At 46.8% G+C, this 23,759-nt stretch overlaps 1 protein-coding gene across 21 annotated transcripts in view; it reads left to right on the forward strand.

Moving 5' to 3' along the window:
• The window catches only part of PPIP5K1 (diphosphoinositol pentakisphosphate kinase 1), a 1,366,868-nt gene that overhangs the window by 587,904 nt on the left and 755,205 nt on the right, over positions 1-23,759 (forward strand). The window lies entirely within an intron of this gene.

Raw genomic sequence — 23,759 nt, forward strand, 5'->3', positions numbered from 1 at the left:
CCATGACGTAGCCCACCAAGTGGAAGCATTTTTGTTTGTACTGCAAAATTAGAGGATTAAATCCCATTCCAGCGCACCTTCACCAAGTACTGCTGCACTGTTTCCACTGGGCCAACGAAAGCCTGGAGTAGTCAGAAGGTCTGTTATTACTTCAAAGGATCATCAAGCAATTTATGAAAGATTCCACAACACCTGGTGCCCACAGGAGTTGTATTCAATGCACACACAGCTGATGCGGACACCTTTTTAGGGCATTTTAGGCCATCCATTAGGCGGATCTCAAATTTCTCTCGTCTTGACTGTGACATGAGCATGGAAAGTGGGCGAGGTCCGAGCCTCCATAATAAAGCAGCCACATATGCTCTTCACAAAAGAATAGGTAACCTTCCTTACCAAACCAAACTTCATGTGCAAGGAGCCCTTATTCATTGGCTGCATTAAGGCACACTAAATTTACATGGAAGAAACAAACATATCCATTCATCTAACCCACTGTTTGTCTCTTTCGGTTTCCTGAGCAGACGCTAAGCCTTTGCCCAAGCAGTGCATTGCCCTGTGTCCCTCCGCTTGCACTGTTTGTCACAAGTGAAGTCCCCCTTTGGAGATAGGATGAAGGATCAGTCCAACAGCAGCATTCCAACAACTGCTGTGTCCTATTTTAGAGTGAAAAGCAAGCACACATTCATTAAGCACTACTGGCAAGACTTGAATAGAGCAACTGACTCTTCAATGGGCCAAGCAGTTATAAGCAACTTGTTTCATGAAAGTGAGCCTGCCTCCTGCGTATTTTTCCTATTCTGATTCCAGTCATGCCCTTTTCTAGGTATTTGAGGTAGTTCCCACTTAGGACTCCCTAAATTTTTTCCCACATAATGTTTCCGTGCCAAATTTGTGTCCTTTTTTTCAACATTCTTGGTATTCTAAAGGTACACAGGGTTTGTGCATTCCCCACAAAATGGCATCAAAGAACGAGTTTCTGTGCTAAAGTCACCATCATCTCAGTTTTTAGGAACCTGCAGAGCCGATTTAAAAAAAACTACTTTTTTACCCCAGTTTTGGCATTTTTCAAAGAGGTAGCCCGTTTTTCCTATCTTTTGTGCCCTCAACCTGCTTCTAGAGTGTGGTGAAAAGCAGTGTGAAACCCATGGGTGATCCAGGAAAGCCAAAGATTTCTGAAAAGTAGCCAGAATTCTGAATTCGGCAAGGGGTCATATGTGTAGATCCTACAAAGTTTTCCCAAAGAAACTGACTGTTGAAATAGAGAAATATTGAAAATGAGTAGGAAAAAACGCATGGGCAGCTCGCTTCACTGAAAAATAAAATGATAATAAAACCATTATAATTACATTTTTCTTACCTTATTGTCAGCTGAGGATAGGGTAGGGCCATGTTGACGAGCGTCACGTCACGAGGCGGCCGTCAGCGGGAGCAGAGCAGCAGGTAAGTCTCTTTATTTTATTTTTAAACCCCAAGCACCTCTTCTCCCCTCCCCCTCCCTACCACTTTACGCTAGAGGCAGCAGCAACTGAAAAAACAGCCATTTGTGGCAGCGTTTTCATCTGTACATTTTTTGGTGCGATGGTTGATTTATAAAAGCAATATACCATTGCGTCCACTAACCCCTTCTGGTTGCGGGGATATATAGGGTTTGTAGGTTCTCCAAGAAACCGAGGTACCCTGAGCCAACAACTGAGCTGCATCATGTGGTGGTTTTTCATTGTGTACCAGCTACAGACAAATTCATATTGTGAAATAGGTAAAGTGAAAAAAGGGTACCAAGGAAACTTACATATTTCTAAAATGGGTTACAAGATAGAGTTTAGGATCAGTGGTTATTTGTACATTTCTGAATTTGTGTGTGCCCATACTAGCATATAATGTAGTTGGAATTTTTCAAAAGGCCTTCTTTCTTACACACTGGTATACACTTGGAAGGCATAAATGCAATGAAATATAATTGGTGATAACAAATGTTCTACCATGTTCCCACATGTCTTCCAATAAACATAGTATCTCACTTGTAAGTGAGTGAAACTTTTGTTTATTAGTCAATTAAAACCATAAACATTGTTACAATGTGCAATTAACACCACAAATACATTATTAAAGAAAAAAATCAATATACAGACAAGTCAAGACAATATCATAGAACCACCTCCCCTTACCCATGAGGCTTTAATTATTGTGGGACCAAAATGCCTACTGATTGTAAAGTTCCTGAGTGCATTCCTTCTCAAAACTAACAGCCATCCACCAAGTACCATGACACATTAAAGCAGTGAGATGCTTACATGGACTTTTGACAGGGTTGGAGCCCGCTAAGTGGAACAGATGCTTGAGAAATTCTATTAACGCATAAAGTGCTAGGGAGTGAATTGCAGGAACTCCTATTGAAATTTACAACAGTTAAACACTGGCACCAGATGTTTAGGAAGTTTGTAACAGTGCTTCTAGCAATTGATCCTTTTGCCTCATGCATGGTTCACTGAGCCCTCCCCCTATGTGCGAAGTTACTCAAAAAGTGTGACAGTGCAAGTATCCGGTAGTACTAGGACCAACACCCAATGTGGCATAAAATACTGGGGAATAAACAATGAGAGAACATAATAAAATGTAAAATAGTTAAAAATTGTCCTTTTACCATTACGTAGTTAACTGAGCCCTTCCCATTTGTGCAAAGTTACGTGTAAAGTGCAACAGTACGGGGTGTCCAATTATACTCGGACCAACACTTAATATGGCGGGATAGGGAGCCGATGAGCACTGATCCCCCCCTAGCAGCCTGCCTTGACATGGGTGCTTTCCATAGACTTTTGAGGAAGCCCTTCTTGGCCAACAGCCTCGGCCCTCATCCGGACATGGAGATTCTTCTTAACGTGGACATTGAAGATGTCCACAAATTGCTCTAGACGGATGTTGAGCATTGTATTCCATTGGTCCAGTGACTATTACTACAAGTCTGTAGTTCCTAATCCCCAATGCCTCAAATTCCTTCCTCAACAGTGTTCTCTGCTGATAGTCTGAGCAGGGACAGATACATAGGACATGCTGCAATGTCTTCTTTGTCTGGTGACACAAACAACATTTCTCGTCCCCTTTTTTGCCTTAATACTGCCACTTTAGTATAAAGTCCAGAGTGGGGATCTCTCCTGGTCTCAGTGACAGTAGTCTCTGATTGACCTTCAGGGAATAGGTTGCCTCCAGAAGGGGGAGGTCCTTTTGATTGCCAGAAGATTTCAGCACCAGCCATCCATGTGTCTGTTTAACTACTGCTCCGTTGTCCTCCAGCCAACTTTTCAGCTTGAAGCTTTTGTTTAGCGCCCAGCTGAATACTTGGGTGGATGTGTCTAGCCCCCATAGCTCACTCAGCCCAAGTTTTTCTATACTTCCTTCAAAGTTTTTTTTGTATTAACCTTTTCCTCTTTGGAGGTTAATTTCGGAGCAGACCATGCTAGCAAATGAACCTTCGGTGGCAGATCTCAGTTTGTGGCAACATTTAACAAATGCTCCAGGCCAAGCAAGGGTCTGCTTTGTCAACAAAAGCTCCAGCCTAACTTGAGCAGGCAATGCTGTTCTTGGCAGCCGAAATACTTGCTTGTAAGTTCTTGTCACAATTTTTTCCAATGAACGGGCCTCTGTGCCCTCCATCATTGTGCCTCCATATGCAAAAGTATTTATTTTAAAAACATTTTTATTTGCATTTTATCATAACTCAACAATACAATCATGTAATCAGCAGTTCGCACACCCTTGACTCCCACCCACCACCCTCCCCACTTTACATCTCTACTAAGTTCCACGTCAATCCGACCCAAAGTCCAAAGTGCAGTGGTGCAATTGTCTCTTGTTTTCGGACTCTGAAGCCTCCAGTGTGTACTCATACAGGCACGTATCTTACTACTATTCAGATCTCCCTCAGAGCCCCCCCATCCAATCCGTGGTAGTATCTGCATTTTCCCCAGACCTTACGGAACTTCTTCGGGCATCCCCTCGCTTTGTGACCCTCTCAGCGGCCATGTATATGTCTAACCCTCTCCTCCATTCATCCAACCCTGGCGGTTCCGGTGCTCCCCAATACTTAGCTACGTCCTCCATATGCAATAATAGGTATTAGTTTTGCCTTCATTCCTGCATCCAGTGGTTGGAGGTTGTGCCCCTAGAGAGATTTTGCTAACATTAGGAAAGCAAAGTTTAAGGCTCATGCTTTCTCTTTAATTGCCTTTCTTTGAGGTGCAAATGAGACCCTTAAGTCTATCTTAACACCTAGATAGATGTAAGCAGATGTCTCGTCAATCGTAGCACCACTGAGGTGCCATTTAGTTTAATTTAGGAAACTATGATTTAACGAGATGACTTTCGTCTTCTTGAGGTTCATCGCCAACCCATTGTCCTCTGCGTATGTTCCCAAACAATTGAGTGATCTCTTCAGGTCTATCCTGGTGTAAATAGGCAATAGCAGGTCATCTGCATACAGGATGTTGGACAGCAGGTGCCTGCTTATGCCCAGGGAATGTTATACCAACTCTTCTACATCTGGAGAAATGTCCGCAATGTATAGATTAAGGGGGGTGAAAGCATGCACCCCTGCTTAAGCCCAGTTGGGGTACTTGCTTCTCCTGACAGATGGGAGTCATCCCCAGGCTTGATCTTTTATTTTGTCCAAGTGTCCAAGGAGAGCATCCCAATGACCTTAATAGATTGGGCGGATTTCCCCACTGCTGAAGCTTTGCCCAAAATTTGTCACATGGGACGTGGTCGAATGCCACCTTCAAGTCAATAAAGCACATATATAGAGGCGTGCCAGTGGCCTTTGCTCTGCTAAGGATGAGACCGACTGCCATGAGGTTCGTTAATGTTCTTGCTTCTTCGTAAACCCTGTCTGCTTCAGCTGCAGTCTGCGTGTGTCTATCGCCCATGCTTCTAGGTCTAGAAGTAGCAAGTTTGAAAAATACTTCAGGTCTACATTCAGTAGGGCAATTAAACTGTAGTTACTTGGTGATGAGGCAGCACCTCCTTTAAAGACTGGGTGGATAATAGAACCTTTCCCAGCACCGACCCTTCTGCCAAGATGGTGTTAAACATTCAGGCTAAGAAGCTGGCCCACCGCAGGGTATTCGGTTTAAAGCGACCTTTTGGTATTCCATTTGGACCAGGGCGCAGTCAGACCAAGATTTCGCTCTGATTTTGGTTGTTGCTGCGGCTGTGTACTGTAGTGGCTCAATGACATAATTTACCCTCTTAGTCTCCTGAGACCACTCCAGGACAGCTGCATCATGCATACTTTTTGTAAGATGTGACTTGAAGTGCTCAATCCAGCTGTCCTCTGCTATATTTGCATATTGAGCTGCCCTTGGACCTGTATCAGTGTCCTTGATCATCCTCCAGAATTGCTTCAAGTCATTCAACTTTGAAACATACAGGAGTGTAGCCTGTAGGGTTTCTTGTTTGATTATTTTAACCTTTTTCGGTATCCTTCTCTCCTTTCGCAGGGATTGTACTACCTCTCGATCCTCTGGGGAACACCATAATTGCCTAAGCATTCTACCTACTTTGACTCTCCTCGGGCAGACAGGACTCTGCATAACTGGGGCCTTACGGTGCCCAAGGTGCGCCCCCCTTGTTCACACACTTTGCAGGGTATTTAGTTGTCAAGCAATTAGTAGAGGTTTCCCTGGCTGATATCAGGTCGGGATCCCATTGGGCAATGGACTTAAGGGATTCCACAGCCTCTTCCTCTAGATTGTTTACAGTGGTGGACCTCTACTTACGATATTTTAGGTTTTCAGTACGGACATCTCCCAGCAGAACAGTTGCAAGTTCATGTTTGCACTTAGTGATCCCAATCGAAATTACCTGCGGATGGTGGTCTCTGTCCTGGTGGTGGGTGATTCTAAAGTCCACCACCCAATTGTATAGTGGATAGTTTACCATTGTGTAATCTAGGTAGGAGACTGATTTGCTGGATGACCTGGTCCATGTTGGAGGGATGTCACCTGGCATTCAACCATTCAGGACGATCAGGCTGGATAACTCGCACGTTCTAGCTAATTTTTCCCTGATCTTATCTCGTCACTAATAACACAGCAAACTCTTGCCTGGGAAGGGCCCAATTGCCTCAATATGATCCTCACTTGGTTGATGGAAAAAGTTTAAATTAAAATCCCCAGTTACTAGCCAGCACGAGGGATAACATGTTTTTAACTGCAGCATGTATGTGGCAAACTTATCTGCTGTTGCAGCTTTCCTCTTTGAATTGATATACACATTCACAAGCATCAGGGATTCTCATGGACACTGAACCCAACTATCAAGGTGCAAGGCCAGAAGCCAAGGTTCATTCATTTTTAATTCTGTGATCTTTGCAGACCGGTTGGAGTTGACATAAACTGTCAGGCTGCCCTTTGCCCTTCCAGAGGGACTGCTCTTCTGAGCCGGTTTACTGTATTCTAAGAACCCTATAAGCGTAACACTGACTTGGGTCCATGTTTTCTGTAACATTATTATATCACATGAACTCATATAGTCCACTGCGGAGGGGGGATTCGATTTTTGCCTGCAGGAACCCTTTATTCCAAGAGCAGATGGGTAAGCCACTCCATTCATTGGCAACAGGTTGAGCCACTACTTAATCTTTACTGATTGTTTCCTTGGACAGGGCAGCTGGCAACCAGCTCTAGCCATTCTGGGAGTCTTACATTCTTATAATCCTTCGCTGCTCGATAGGTCCCTCGTCTTTTCTCATTTGAACTGTAAAAATGGATTACATTGCAGCACTTGAAGGTCGAACCATGGGTGTATGCCCCCCCATAGCACCTCTCAGAATAGATGTTGAAGGTTCTGCCCCTTTAGCAAAATGCTGCTGCTCTATCAGTGGGTGAGGCTACTGATCTCCCTGGGGCACTATTTATTTTTTTATTTTTGAGTTTTACTTGACCCGTTAGGGTATCAGAGCGCTTTACAGGAATCAGCAGCAGTATACAAAGACTTCCTGTGGCAGTGAACAAAGGGAAAAAAGGGACAAAGTAACAGTTACATTTACTGTTCACAGGGCAACAAGGGTTCAAAGTCAATGGTGGGAGCCCAGAGGTGCCGGGAGGATAGCACCTGTGCACTCCTGGGGATGCATGGCAAAGAGATGGGGCAAGATCTCATCTCTGGGTGAAATAACAGGCAGAGTTTAGGCGAGGAATTTGCCAATTAGGAAGGTTTTTTGAAGCGAGCCAGCGACGGGATTCTTCTGATGGCGGGCGGGAGTGAGTTCCATATTCTTGGTGCGTCTCCAGAGAATGCCCGGTTGTAAGTTTTCTTTTTCCTAAAACGTGCAGCTTGGAACAGGAGGTCTCTGGAGGACCATGAGTTTCTGGTCCCTCCGGATAGCACGAGTTTCAGGGCAAGATATGCGGGGAAGTTTGTGTATAATGCATTGTGCGTGATACATGCCATTTTGAGTTTGATTCTGGCCTGTAGAGGAAGCCAGTTCAGCGCTTTCAAATGTAGTGAGAAACGGTCGAACTTCCTTGAGCCTGAACTCATATAGTCCACTGCGGAGGGGGGATTCGATTTTTGCCTGCAGAAACCCTTTATTCCAAGAGCAGATGGGTAAGCCACCCCATTCATTGGCAACAGGTTGAGCCACTACTTAATCTTTACTGATTGTTTCCTTGGACAGGGCAGCTGGCAACCAGTTCTAGCCATTCTGGGAGTCTTACATTCTTATAATCTTTCGCTGCTCGATAGGTCCCTCGTCTTTTCTCATTTGAACTGTAAAAATGGATTACATTGCAGCACTTGAAGGTCGAACCATGGGTGTATGCCCCCCCATAGCACCTCTCAGAATAGATGTTGAAGGTTCTGCCCCCTTGGCAAAATGCTGTTGCTCTATCAGTGGGTGAGGCTACTGATCTCCCTGGGGCACTATATTTTTTTATTTTTGAGTTTTACTTGACCCGTTAGGGTATCAGAGCGCTTTACAGGAATCAGCAGCAGTATACAAAGACTTCCTGTGGCAGTGAACAAAGGGGAAAAAGGGACAAAGTAACAGTTACATTTACTGTTCACAGGGCAACAAGGGTTCAAAGTCAATGGTGGGAGCCCAGAGGTGCCGGGAGGATAGCACCTGTGCACTCCCGGGGATGCATGGCAAAGAGATGGGGCAAGATCTCATCTCTGGGTGAAATAACAGGCAGAGTTTAGGCGAGGAATTTGCCAATTATGAAGGTTTTTTTGAAGCGAGCCAGCGACGGGATTCTTCTGATGGCGGGCGGGAGTGAGTTCCATATTCTTGGTCCGTCTCCAGAGAAGGCCCGGATGTAAGTTTTCTTTTTCCTAAAACGTGCAGCTTGGAACAGGAGGTCTCTGGAGGACCATGAGTTTCTGGTCCCTCCGGATAGCACGAGTTTCAGGGCAAGATATGCGGGGAAGTTTGTGTATAATGCATTGTGCGTGATACATGCCATTTTGAGTTTGATTCTGGCCTGTAGAGGAAGCCAGTTCAGCGCTTTCAAATGTAGTGAGAAACGGTCGAACTTCCTTGAGCCTGTAAGAAACCTGGCAGCCGCGTTGAGGCAGTCTTTTAAAGGTGCCAGCGAGATCTTGGGTAAACCCGAGAGGGTAGAGCAGCCATATTCCAGTCTTTTTTTTTTTTTAAATAGATTTTATTTGTCATAGATCACATATATTGCATAGCTCCGGTATTCAGAGTCTGCTGCACACATCAATAACATCTTAGACTTTTGTAGATAAACTAACAACACCCCCCCACCCCCGCCACATTCCAGTCTTGAGATGACTAATGCCTGGACAGCCATTTTCAGGTTGGGAGTGTTGAGGAAGGGTTTCAATTTCCTTAGATAGCTCAAGTGAAATCTGGCTGATTTAGCCATTGAGTTGATGTGGTCCCACATGTTCAAGTTGCCGTCTAGAGTTATTCCGAGGGATTTGGCAGAGTTCACTATGGCTGGAGGGCAGTTTAAGGCTGTGATGGCCTTGATCCATAGCTGAAGCTCAGGGTTGGTTTTGGTTAGGGATATTACAAGAAATTCTGTGTTTGAGGCATGTGGGCTGCTGAATTCATATCTATAGCATAGATCGCCGCCTAGTGTTGGGTCCGGATGATTGCACATTGTTGTCCTGGAAGAGTCTTCGAAGTATCACGAGATAGGTGGCTCCTCCCCTGGACTACAGTGCGCATGGGCATCGACTCCATCCCCAGATTGTTTTTTTTCCGCCATTGGGTTCGGATGCATATTTAATCACTCAAGTTCGGATTCGATAGAAACTTTCTTTTCGGCCCACGGGCCTTTCCTATATCGTCGGTATTGTCTTGCGTGCGGTGCCCAGCTCTGTTCCGGCTCAGTTTCCGAGTCAGACATCCTGAGGAGTCGCGTGGCTCTTCGGTGCTCGAGGCCCAGTCGATGCAACAAGCCTTATTCGACGACGCATCATGGAACAGAGCCCGTTCAAAAGGTGCCCCGTGTGCAACTCGAAGTATCCCCACATCGATGTCCACCCGGTGTGCAACAAGTGCCTGTCGCCGGATCACGATGAAGCCAACTGTATGGCTTGTTCTCGTTTTCGCTCCAAGAAGACGATTCGACTTCGGCGCATGGCGCGCCAGGAGGCCCAGCAGACGGCACCTGACCCGGTGAACATTTTCGATACCGAGGGAGAAGAGGCAGACGAGCAGGAAGTTCGAGAGCCGATTTCAAATACAGTGGCAGAGATCGACTCCAGCTACGACGCAGACGTCGAAATGCTCCATACAGAAGATGTCGTAGACGAGGTAGGAGACGACAATGAGGCCTATGGGGCCACGGAAGATAGCTCAAGCGAAGAGCTATGCCCCGTTCGGACAATAGCTAAGGCTCAGGTCGAGGGATCGCCACATGGCCTTACCCAAGATCTTGCACCTAGATCCACGGTCTCGACTCCGGGCCCGGCTACGGACACTTCTACGGAGCCGCCATTGGTCAAATCGAAACCGAAAGAGAAAGCTTTGGTCTCGACAAAACCGAAAGTGATAGAGGCGCAGTCGAAACAGAAAGCGCCTGTCGCCTTGGTCGGCTCCACGTCTTCAGACCTGTCGGTGCATACGAAGCCAAAGAAGGTTGTCGAACCGGTGAAGTCGCTCAAGGGCGTCGAGCCGAAGACTGGGGCACCGAAAGCGCTTGTCAAGGCCGCCGACCCGAAGCCGTCGGCGCCGAAGGCCGTCAACACGGACAAGGGACTCGGAGCTACAAAAGCTGTCGATCCTGCACGTCGGCCGGACAAGGCCAAAAGTACTACAACCCTCGAGTCCGCACATGGTAGTGGATCGAGAGCACCTGTTGAGTCGGCGAAACCGTACGCATCCTTCACGAAGCAGGTGTCGGACTCGTTGAAGCACATTAAGGACAAGGCTTCCGCGGTCGATCCGAAGGATACTTCCACGCCGAAGCCTGCCGCCAAACCGCAAAAGTCGACGGCGCCGATTCAGTTCACGCTGCCGCCGTAAGTGGCGCCGGAGGCATTCGCGCCCAGGAAGGTAGTCGAGGCGTCCATGAAGGTGTCCACGGGGCCGAAGCCTACCCCTGCAGTTGTAGGCACAAAGCATCGACAACCCCTACTTGAGGAGCAGTCGGAACAATTTATTGACGCCGACACCGGTAAACTTTCCATTTACAAGCGAAAACTCACACCAGCACAGCCTATGGAGTCCTACACAATTCCTTTGAAGAAGAAAAAGGATTCCACAGATTCCCCAGTTCTTGTGGAACTGATTAATCCACGTGCTCAGGACACTGCTCCGATCTCACCCAATTATTCGGATGTAGAGGCTGGAGAAGGTGACTATGATGAATACAACTACCCTGCCGATAGTGATCCTGAAGATCAGCATTACACATGGGCAGATGCCTCGGACACAGGGGGTCCACAAACTGCCCCGGACACTCAAGTGTATACTGTCAAAACCTCCCCTACTGAGTATTCTGCGGCATTTAATGCACTTATTGAGAGGGCAGCCAAGAATCATGACATCCAGCTCCATGCTGACCCTATTGAAGTGGACTTTCTGTTTGACACTTTTTCCACCTCTGAAAAGACCGTAAAGACTCTGCCAATGCTTAAGGGTGTCTTAAAACATGCTGCAGACATTTTTAAAGAACCCACACGTGCCAGGGTTATAAACCCCAGAATTGAAAAATAGTACAAGCCGGCACCTGGCGACCCTTCCTACATCAAAGGCCAGTTGCCGTTGGACTCTCTAGTTGTTTCTAATGCCCGGAAGAGGGCAAATTCACAAACTACTGGTGATGCTCCTCCACCTGACAAGGAATCTAAGGTGCTGGAAGCATCAGGGAAGAGGGTGGCGGCTCAAGCGGCCAATATCTGGCGCATTTCTAACACGCAGGCACTCTTGGCCAGATATGACAGGGCATATTATGATACACTTGAAACACTGTTACAACACTTACCAGATGAATATAAGGAGGCAGCGGAGATGCTCATTCAAGAAGGGAAGCTCATCTTAAATGCTTCTATTAAGTGTGCACTGGACGCAGCAGACACCGCGGCCTGGGCCATTAACACAAGTGTAATGTTGCGGCGTCAGGCCTGGCTCAGAATCTCCGGGTTCAAGCCGGAGATATAAACCACCATCCTAAATCAGCCTGTAAACCTTGATCACTTATTTGGGCCTGAGGTGGACACCACCCTGGAAAAAATCAAAAAAGACAGAGAGACTGCAAAGTCTATGGGGGCTCTCCAGTCCCAGCAGTTCAGGGGTAGTACTTTTCGTCGCTCAAGCAATAGAGGTGGTTCCAGAGGCCAGCTGTCCCAGCAAACACAGTACACTAAAGGTGGTGCGCAAACCTCATACAACAAACAGAGTAGAGGTGGCTATCGCGGAAACAGCGCCAAGGGCAGAGGTCGTGGAAACAACAACTCCCGGTCCTCCGCCGCCAACAAACAGTGACGTCTTGTCACTGCCCCCCCCTGACCATACAACAGCTGTCGGGGGGAGACTCCAACAGTTCCTGCCAGTCTGGAAATCCATCACCACAGACAGGTGGGTCAGAAAGCTTATCCAGTACGGTTATTGTCTGGAGTTAACATCCACTCCACCCAACATTCCCCCAAAGCACCGTCCTATGTCCACAGAGCATTTGCACTTATTGCAGCAAGAGGTGCTCGTCATGCTGCAAAAAGGGGCAATCGAGCTCGTACCAGTGGAACAAAAAGGCTCGGGAGTGTACTTCCTGTACTTCTTGATCCCAAAGAAAGATGGGTCCCTCCGACCCCTGAACCAGTACATTCTCTCAGAACACTTTCATATGCTCACGCTGCAGCAGGTTCTTCCGTTGCTCAATCAGGGGGATTTCCTCGCAACATCAGATCTAAAAGATGCATATTTTCACATTCCACTACATCCGTCACACAGAAAATACCTCAGATTCACCATTCAGAATCAGCATTACCAATTCAGAGTCCTCCCTTTCGGAGTGACCACAGCGCCCAGGGTGTTCACGAAGTGCCTGGCAACAGTGGCTGCGCACCTCAGGAGACAAAACTTTCACGTCTACCCTTATCTAGACGACTGGCTTGTCCAAGCAAAGTCGGCCCAGCAGTGCGCTGCCAAAATGTCCCACACCATTCACCTTCTTCATGATCTGGGATTCTCACTGAATTATCCAAAGTCACACCTTCAGCCAGCCCATGTGCAGCAGTATCTGGGCGCGACGATAGATACTCTGGCGGCCACAGCGCAGCCAAATTCTGTGAGGATCAACAGCATTCAATTGCTGATACAGAAATTCAGACCGCAACACTCGCTTCCAGCACGAGTGTTCATGCAGTTGATAGGCATGATGGCCTCCTGCATCTTCATAGTCCCGCACGCGAGACTACATATGCGTCCGCTTCAAGAGTGCTTGGCGCGTCAATGGAGTCAGCATCACGGACAGTCGAAAGACCTAGTGTTGGTGACCGGTCGTGCATACAACTCTCTGCATTGGTGGAATCCACACAACCTTTGCAAGGGCCGACCGTTCCAGGAGCCTGTTCCACAGATCATCCTAACGACGGACGTTTCTCTCCAGGGTTGGGGAGCTCATGTACTCCCCTACACAGTGCAGGGACTATGGACAACGCAGCAAAAGAAGATGCACATCAACCTCCTAGAGCTGATGGCAATCTTCATGGCACTGAAAGCATTCAAGGTATATCTGTGCAACAAAGTCGTGTTGATCCGGACGGACAACATGACAGCCATGTACTACATTCAGAAGCAAGGAGGTACACACTCTCCACAGTTGTCTCATCTGGCTCAGAGCATGTGGAAGTGGGCCATTCAGAGGAACATCTTCCTCATGGCGGAACACCTCCCAGGCAAAGACAATCAGATGGCGGATCTGCTCAGCAGGTACAGCCACCAAATGCACGAGTGGGAAGTACATCCATCGGTGCTCCACCTGTACTTCCAGCAGTGGGGTCATCCAGAGATAGACCTGTTCGCCACATGGGAAAACGCCAAATGCCAACGCTTTGCCGCCAGGTTCCCGCACCCACAGTCGCAGGGCAATGCGATATGGATGAACTGGTCAGGCAAATTTGCGTACGCTTTTTCCCCAGCACCTCTAATACCGCTGGTGGCACGAAAGCTAAAGCAACACTCGATGACGCTCATCCTGGTTGCTCCAACGTGGGCACACCAACCATGGTACACCACGTTTCTAGAACTTTCCGTGGTACCGCATCAAAGGCTGCACCTCACACCCAGACTTTTGACGCAGAGCCATGGCGACATTCAGCACCCAGTTCCGCAACAGCTCAACTTGGCGATCTGGCTCCTGAGGTCTTAGAGTTTGGCTACCTCAACTTGCCTCCTGACTGCATGGATATCATACGGGAGGCACGGAAGCCCACCACCAGAGCATGCTACGCAGAAAAATGGAAGCGGTTTGTCATTTATTGCGTAGACCACGAGATTGACCCTCTTGACGCGTCCACGCACAACATCATTTGTTATCTGTTACATCTTTACAAATGCAATCTGGCATATGCTTCCATTCGAATACATGTATCCGCCATAGCGGCTTATCTCCAAAACAGGCAGCATCTCTCCCTTTTCAGAGTGCCTGCCATTAAAGCTTTTCTAGAGGGGCTCAAACGAGTCATTCCTCCCAGGACCCCACCTGCTCCTGAATGGAATCTTAATGTGGTCCTCACCCGACTGATGGGTCCACCTTTTGAGCCTCTACATTCATGCGAGATTCAGTTCTTAACATGGAAAGTGGCTTTCCTGATAGCCATTACGTCACTGCGACGTGTTAGTGAGCTCCAGGCGCTCACTGTACAAGAGCCATTCATACAAATTCACTCCAACCGGGTGGTGCTGCGCACTAACCCTAAATTTCTTCCAAGGGTGGTTTCACAGTTCCATGTCAATCAGACTATTGAACTGCCTGTGTTCTTCCAAAATCCTGAGACAGTGGCAGAAAGAATGCTCTACACTCTTGACGTCAAACGGGCTTTGATGTACTACATTGATAGGACCAAAGATTTTAGGAAGACGAAACAACTCTTTGTTGCCTTTTCCGCACAACACAAAGGCAACCCCATTTCCAAAGCAGGTATAGCCAGGTGGATCGTTAAGTGTATTCAAATTTGCTATCAAAAGGCTAAGCGCACTTTAACGATCCCCCCAAGAGCCCACTCCACCCGCAAGTTGGGGGCCTCCATGGCTTTCCTTGGAAATATCCCTTCAGAAGACATTTGTAGAGCAACCACATGGTCTACCACACACACATTTACGAAACACTACTGTGTAGATGTGCACTCCAAGCAGCAAGCAGCTGTAGGGCAGGCTGTTCTAAAAACACTTTTTCAAACGTCTGCAGCTGGCACAGGCGGCCGCCACTAATAGAGGGACTGCTATATATTCTATGCTATAGATATGAATTCAGTAGCCCACATGCCTCAAACTGAATATGCTACTTACCAGTATGCATCTGTTCTTGGCATGTAGGGCTGCTGACATTCATATCGCCCACCCTCCTCCCCGGCGCCTGTAGCGGCTGCAGAATTTACACTTACTCTTAGCATGGTCATCGCTCACACTGTTACACTCCATCTTCGCCACAATGGCTAAAAACAATCTGGGGATGGAGTCGATGCCCATGCGCACTGTAGTCCAGGGGAGGAGCCATCTATCTCGTGATACTTCGAAGACTCTTCCAGGACAACAATGTGCAATCATCCGGACCCAACAAAGGCGGCGATCTATGCTATAGATATGAATGTCAGCAGCCCTACATGCCAAGAACAGATGGATTCTGGTAAGTAGCATATTCACTTCTTTGCGTTGAGTTTGAGTTGGTTGGATGAGAGCCATTGGACAGTCAGTTTCAATGCTTCATTTACGGAGAGAATCTCCTCGATAGAGGAGATCTTGATGTACATGTGGGTGTCATCAGCGTACATGTGGTACGAGATATTTGCGGTGTGTAGTACTTCGGCAAGCGGTTCTAGTTAAAGGTTGAAGAGGGTGGGGGACAGGGTTGAACCTTGGGGGACTCAAACATTGACCGGGGAAGGGGCAGACTTATTGCCGTTAATCAGGAATCTCTGCGATCGGTTGTGGAGGAAGGACCTTAACCATTCCAGGAAAGAGCCACCCATTCTCATCCTGAGTTTGAGGCGTTCGAGGAGTTTCTCATGGCTGACCGTGTCAAAGGGCAAGGACAGATCTAGGAGGGTAAGGAGACCGGGTTTGTCTTGGTCCAGGGCTTAGAGGGCATCATCCACAATGTGGAGAATGGTGGTTTCCGTGCTGTGCCCGGGCCTGAAGCCGGATTGGAAGTCATCTAGTAGGTGGAAATTGGTGACGTGTTGGCTCAACTGCTGTTGCACACACTTCTCCAGAACTTTAGCTAAGATTGGGATGTTAGAGATAGGTCTAAAGTTGTCAGGGAGGCAGTATCCAGTGATGCTTTTTTGAGGATTGGGTGGATTTGGCTGGCTTTCTGCGAATCAGGTACGGATCCCTGAAGAAGGGAGGCGTTTATTATTGCAGTCCAGCTAGGAATGATAGACTGGGCGGCGTCAGCTAGGCAATTAGCGGGAAGTGGGTCATTGAAGTAGTTGTTCGGGTTTAAGGTGGAAAGGATTTCTGAGACAGCATGTTCGTCATAGCTTTTGAAGTCGGTCCAGCGTGCTTGGTTCTTGGGAGAAGCGTGTGGAGGCGGCGCGGAGGGGGGAGGCAGATCCCGAAGGGGTTGAGAGTAAATGGCGGATCTAAGTTTGTTTCCTAAGGCTGTGATTTTGTCAGAGAAAAAGGAGAACTCCTCAGAGGATATTAGTGACTTGGGAATTGCTTTTGATGTTTTGGCCAGTTTGTTTGATTGGTGTTTGACCAGTTTGAATAGCTTGCGAGGTCTGTTCTTGACGTTCCCCAGTTCAGATCTGAATTGAGGATGTTTCTGTTGTAGGTATTTCTGGCCTGGCGGAGAAGTTTTAGATGTGCGGCAGAGGGGTGCTGTCTCCAGATTCTTTCTGACTGCCAAAGGGATCTCCTCTCGCCGTTAAGGGACCCATTGAACCAGGAGTTACCGTCCTTGATTTGGATTCTTTTCATTTTAGCGGAGCGAGGCCATCAAGAATGTTAGTTATAGTTACTGAGTAATGATCATTAACATCACAGATCGATGTGATGTGAGGAGGGGCAGGTCAGACTTGCTTCGAGCTGCCAGTTCACTGGGATCCAAGTTCTTGGTGTCTCTAACCCATCGTTTGGTAATCACCTGTTGCGGTACTCTGGTCGCCCGGGCGTCGGGTAGTAGGAAGGTGATAGCGTGGTGGTCGTACCAGTCACAGGGGTCTATAGCGACAAGTTTGACTGTTGGTTCCTTAGCGATGATCCAGTCTAGGATGGCACCTTTCGAGTGTGTGTGCAGTGAGCAGACTTGAGTTAGGGCCTGTGAGGCTTGGAAATGTTTGATAGCGTTGACATGCGGATCCTTGGGGTGTTCCATTGCAGGTTGACATCACCAAGGAAAATGTCTTTGGAGTTGGCGGAGACTTTGGCTGTGATGAGTTCCATTAGGTGGTCTGTAAAGGCGTTATTAGTGCCTGGAGGGGGTGGTAAAAGATGTGCAGATTGCACAGTTGAGCGGAGTTGTTGCATATGGAGAGTGCTAGGTATTCACAGGAGTCTGTGGAATCTGCCAGGAGTTCCGTGACACATTTAAAAACTGTTTATGATTTTAAAACTGCAGAGGATTCCCAGACTAATGCCACGGTATGATTCAAGCATGTGAGTTTATGAAAGATACCAACTCTAGAGAACTGGAGTTACAGGTACGTAATTTATTTCTTTTTTTTAACTTGGTCAAATAAAAAATATCTTATAAGATGATAGAAGGGACTGATCTAGTTTCAAAAGGGTTCTGATTGATATTGTCACTTTCTATAGGTTGTTACAAGTGGTATTGTTTTGGTCATTAACCATGGGGCTACTAGAAAGATTGTTTTGGGCAGGACCCTTAGGTGTATTTAGTATGCCCCATTGTTCTTCCATAGACAAGAATAATTGTTCAGAGGAATGGCAACTTTCCTTTTTACAACCGCAAAAGAGGAATTCCACCAGCTATGGTCAACATTAAAATGGAGCATTAAAAAGAATTTGTAAGAGAATGTAGAAAATAATTTCTCAAACCCCCCCTCTGACTAAAATCAACTCCACTTTAATTTTCATTCAGCCACACCTGCATGGAGACGATTAACAGAAGTCCCATCTGGATAAAAAAAATCACTTTATACCAGTTGGTGCTAATAGAGATATTTTCAACACAATCCGAATATCATTTTAGAATGAGAGGACTTGTCCAAGGGCCAAATTCCTTTCTTCAAAATGAAACAGTCCTGCTTAGGGACACCAAGAACATTAGACCAGTGTTTAAAAAAAGTTCATAAAAATTGTGAAATTAAAAATGTTGACCCTTAAAATTATAGAAAAATACATTTGTGGGTTGTAGGGATTCATAATGTTGACCTGCTGATTAAAGTAAATCGGAAACCAAGGCTTATAATAAGTTCAGGACTAAAAGACTCCTGTCGGCTCCTGAATCTTAACAAAGTGCGTTGGAGTAGAAACTGCTCACCCAATAGGCAAGATATCTAGGTCTACTTGTTTCTGGACCATTGGCCTGACAGAGCACCATCAAAGCAGTTGATACTTGAAGACCTAAATGTGGGCTTTTACAGTTATTCATACATATAACTCTTTGGTTAAACATGATTATATTTCTGTGAGAAACCTTTAGTAATCTGAATGGCTGTCAATAACCCGTAAAAGACAAGATTAGTTAGCTCCATTGGGTAGTTTATCTCACAATGCAGAACTTTGGGATCCATCTAGGTCTGATTTCTTCTATCTTTCTATCCTCAAAATTAGATTTCTACAGGAGTCTGGTGTATGAACAGATTTATGATACAGGAGAATGGCTAGATCTGATTATAGGAACTTCTTCTAGCTCAGGTATTAAGATAGTGTGTACATGTGGTATCGCCATATCTCCACAGGTATGGCTTTTCCTCTGGACATGGAGATTTTTGTGCATTGACCGGCCTCTGCTTGATACCATATCACATACATTTGCCCCAAATCTTTTAAGAAATCATTTTCTTTAAAAATTGATCTGAATTTCATAAACCTGGAATTCTAATCACTTTTATGCCAGTTTACTGTAATGCAGTTACAGGGTTGGTTTCTACATCCCAGTGAGCTAGGGTTGATACCTACATGTAGATAATTGTTCGAGGCATATGAGCTGCAGATTACACACTATGCATAGATGGCCACCTAGTTTTGGGCCCGGATGTTTGCAGTTTGTTTTGTTGTAGAAAAGTCTTTGGAAGTCACGGGATAGGTGACTCCTCCTTTGGATGATAATGCGCATGGGCATCGGCTCCATCGCCCAGATTGTTTGTTTCCGCCACCGGGCTCGGATGTGTTTCCAGCGCTCCGTGTTGGAACCGATTTCTTGGGCGCTCAATCCTCACCAACGTACAAAACTTGGTTTCGAACGCTTTTCCAGTCGACGCTACCCTTCAACATCGAGGATCTCAATTCGGTTGTCGTCGACGGCCTTTGGGCCTAGCTAGGCCTCGACTCCAGCTCATGGAAAGGACGCCATTTAAAATGTGTCCTCAATGTGGGTCGAAGTTTCCCCACACCGACCTTCATGAAGTGTGTAACCTCTGCCTCTCTCCGGAGCACGAGGCGAAAGACTGTTCAGCTTGTGCCTCTTTCCGCTCCAAAAAGACTATCCGGGACCGAAGAGCGAGGAGAACAATGACTCAAAGATCTTCAGCTCCTATTCCGGACGTCATCTTGGAAGAAGGCGTCAACGTTCCAGAACAACATGGCGTCGACAGCAGCTCCGAGGCAGAAGATTCCGATGTCGAGGACATCACTCCAGTGCAGCGGGTCATAAGCAAGACAGTCGACCCCGACCCTTCCTCTACACACACAAAGAAGGGCCCCGGTCACACCCTTGCCCGACACTGCTTCTACTGCCCCACCTTCGGGCCCGGCAAAGAAGCCAATTAAGCCTTCAGGCGACTCGGGCTCGAGTCGGCCTTCACACAGTGCTGACACACACCTACCTGCACTGAAAAAGACAACGGCACCGACTACACCTACATCCAAACCATCGGCGCCGAAACAGATCACTACTCCTTCGGCACCGAAACCTAGGTCGGAACCAAGCAAACCCGCTTCGGATTGCAAAAAACCACCGGAACCGAAAAAACCGTCGGATCCGGGAAAAAAACGTCAGATCTAAAAACCATACCGGAACCAAAAAAAATCCGAGGAACACAAAAAAGATTCGGAGCCGAAAAAGACTCCTGCTACCACGGTGAAAGACATTGTCAAAAAAACAAAACAAGCCACTTTGGTGCCTAAACCTTCTTCCGCTCCTGCAGAAGATTTACCCTATCCAGACCCTGATCAAAAGACTCTGGCTAAGGATCCAATCACTGGACACTTAATTTTGGCTTCAAAGAAGCGACCACTGGAAACACCAGCTCCTGCTCCGCATTCAAAGAAGGACATGGCTACCTCCCCCTTAAGACTGCCTTCCACTTCTCTTTCACCTGTACCATCACCACATCCTCCCATACCACAGCATTCCTCAGCATCCTCTATCATACCAGACGATCACAACAGGGATGATAGCTCTGATGATATGGGGGGTAACATACCTGATCCAGCCACTCCTACAGGATCCCCTGACCCGTGGGATGATTATACCACCCCAGATGTCCCAAATGTCCCTCAGGATGATTAATACCCCTCAAGGCCTTCCCCACCAGAAGACACTATAGGGTTTAATGAATTAATCCACAGGCCTGCACAATATCATGGGGTAGACATACATACAGACCCTGTAGAGGAAGACATCCTAATGGATAACTTTGATAATGCACAAAGGTCCTCATCCATTTTACCATTGCTTAAAGGAGTGATTAAGCATGCTCCTGAAGTCTTCAAGGACCCAGTCAGAACTCGGGTCATTAACCCTCGTATAGAGAAAAAATATAAAGCTGCCCCCTCACACCCAGCATATATTAAAGGTCCAGGACCACTAGACTCACTTGTAGTTTCCAATGCACGCAAGAGAGCAAACTCACAAACATCAGGTGAGGCTGCACCACCAGATAAGGAGTCTAAGCTACTTGACGCATCAGGCAAAAGAACAGCGTCTCAAGCGGCAAACATGTGGCGTATCGCCAATACACAGGCATTATTAGCCAGATACGACAGGGCACACTATGACGAGTTAGAGTCATTAATGAGGCACCTCCCTGACAGGTACAAGGATAGAGCAAACGAGCTTATCCAAGAAGGGAAAAACATCACAAACACCTCTATCCGGTGTGCACTCGACGCAGCAGATACTGCCTCTAGGGCAGTTAACACCAGCATTTTACTACGCAGACACACCTGGCTACGTATATCAGGGTTCAAACCTGAGGTACAAAGTGCCATTCTTAATCAACCGTTTGATGAGCAACACCTATTTGGACCCAACGTAGATGTATCACTAGAGAAAATGAAAAAGGATACAGACACCGCCAAATCTATGGGAGCCGTGCAGTCGCAGGCTCCCAGACGTACATTTCGTCGCTTATTCTATCGAGTTGCCACCAGTGGATATACTTCAGACACAGCTTCTACCTCGTACAAAGCCCCTACACAGTCCACTTACAGCAAGGGCTACCAAAGGGGTGGTTACAGGGGTAACAATAACAAAGGCAGAGGTAAAAATAACAACTCACGCTCTGCCTTTACCCCTGCCCAATGACTCCCTTCCCCTTTCCCTGTCCCATTCCACTCCTGTCGGGGGAAGACTCCAACAATACTTGCCAGCCTGGGAAAACATCACATCAGACAGGTGGGTGCTCCAAATAATTCAATCAGGTTATTGTCTGGAACTAACATCCACCCCCAAAACATACCACCCAAGCAGCGTCCAATGTCACAAGAACATTTAACACTGCTCAGACAGGTAGTAATATCCCTCCTGCAGAAAAATGCAATAGAAATAGTTCCAGAGCATCAGAAAAACAAAGGAGTATACTCCCTATATTTCCTAATACCAAAGAAGGACGGATCTCTAAGACCCATCATAGACCTCAGACCTCTAAACATTTACATACAGTCGGATCATTTCCATATGGTCACACTCCAACAAGTCCTTCCACTGCTGGTACTAAACGACTTCCTTGTCACTCTAGATCTCAAGGACGCCTACTTCCATATTCCCATCCACACAGCGCACAGAAAATATCTCAGATTTGTGCTAGACGGGCAGCACTACCAGTTCAAAGTGCTCCCATTCGGAGTCACAACAGCACCAAGGGTGTTTACCAAATGCCTAGTAGTAGTAGCAGCACACTTAAGAAGACAACATATTCATGTCTTCCCATATCTAGACGACTGGCTTATAAAAGCCACCTCATACACACTCACGCTACTATTCAACTGCTTCACGATTTGGGATTCACAGTAAATCACACCAAATCGCAGCTGCAACCCTCGCACATACAACAGTATCTCGGCGCTACAATAAACACCCAACTAACACTAGCTTATCCCTCTACAGCCAGGATAACAAGTGTACAAACTCTCCTAACAAAATTCAAACCGCAACACTCGCTACCAGCTCGAGTGTTCATGCAGCTCATAGGGATGATGGCATCTTGCATATTTGTAATACCTCACGCAAGACTGCAGATGCGTCCACTTCAAGAGTGCCTAGCACGCCAATGGAACCAGGCTCAAGGTCAATTGACAGACCTAGTATTGGTAGACTGTCGGACTCATCGTTCTCTGCAATGGTGGAACACCAAAAACCTTTCCAAAGGGCGACCGTCTCTAGAGACAGTTCCTCAAATAGTCATGACAGCGGACGCATCGCTCTCCGGCTGGGGAGCTCACCTACTACATCACACCATGCAAGGCAGGTGGACACCGCAACAAAAGCTACTCCACATCAACCACTTAGAGTTGCTAGCTGTGTTTCTAGCCCTAAAAGCATTTCAAACTCACGTGTCAGGCAAAGCTGTCTTGGTCCGCACAGAAAACATGACAGCTATGTACTACATAAACAAACAAGGGGGGACACACTCTCTGCAGCTCTCTCAACTAGCACAGCAGATATGGAGATGGGCTATACCGCTAAAGATCTTCCTCTTAGCCCAACATGTCCCAGGAGTACAAAGCACTATGGCAGATCTGCTAAGTCGACAAACACAGCAAATCCACGAGTGGGAACTTCATCCGCAAGTTCTTCGTCCATTCTTTCAAATGTGGGGACAACCTCAGATGGACCTCTTTGCCACCCACGAAAACGCAAAATGCCTAAGCTTTGCCGGCAGATACCCACACCCATTGCCCAAAGGCAATGCGATATGGTACACCACGCTGTTGCAGATGTCTGTAGCACCACACCAAAAACTAAACCTATCTCCACGCCTATTAACACAGAACCATGGAGAGATCTGACACCCGGACCCAGCTCAGCTCAACCTAGCGATCTGGCTCCTGAGGTCATAGAGTTTGGTTACCTCAACCTTCCTCAACAATGCATGACCTTATTAAAGAAGCTAGACGTCCCACTACTAGAGCATGTTATGTGCTAAGTGGAAACGCTTTGTCATATACTGTCAAAACAACCAAATAAATCCCTTAGACGTGTCTATTCAACACATCATAGGATATCTATTACACCCTCAAAAATGTATCCTATACGTCTATCAGACTACACCTTGCTGCCATTGCAGCATACTTACAAAATAGACAACATCTATCTCTTTTTAGAGTACCAGCTATAAAAGCTTTCATGGAAGGACTCAAAGGAATAATTCCTCCCAGAACGCCACCAGCACCAGTGTGGCATCTGAACATTGTTCTCACAAGATTAATGGGTCCTCCCTTTGAACCATTACATAAATGTGAATTGCAATTCCCAACCTGGAAAGTAGCTTTCCTAGTAGCAATTACTTCTCTCAGAAGGGTTAGTGAACTACAAGCATTTACCATTCAAGAACCTTTTCTGCAAATGCATCATAACAAAGTGGTTCTTCGTACTAATCCTAAATTCCTTCCTAAAGTCATTTCACCATTCCATCTAAATCAATCAGTTGAGATGCCCGTGTTTTTCTCACAGCCTCAAACAGTCGCAGAAAGAGCTCTACACACCTTAGATGTCAAA

This window comes from Lissotriton helveticus, chromosome 3_1 (genome assembly GCF_964261635.1).
Source record: "Lissotriton helveticus chromosome 3_1, aLisHel1.1, whole genome shotgun sequence".
NCBI lineage: Eukaryota > Metazoa > Chordata > Amphibia > Caudata > Salamandridae > Lissotriton > Lissotriton helveticus.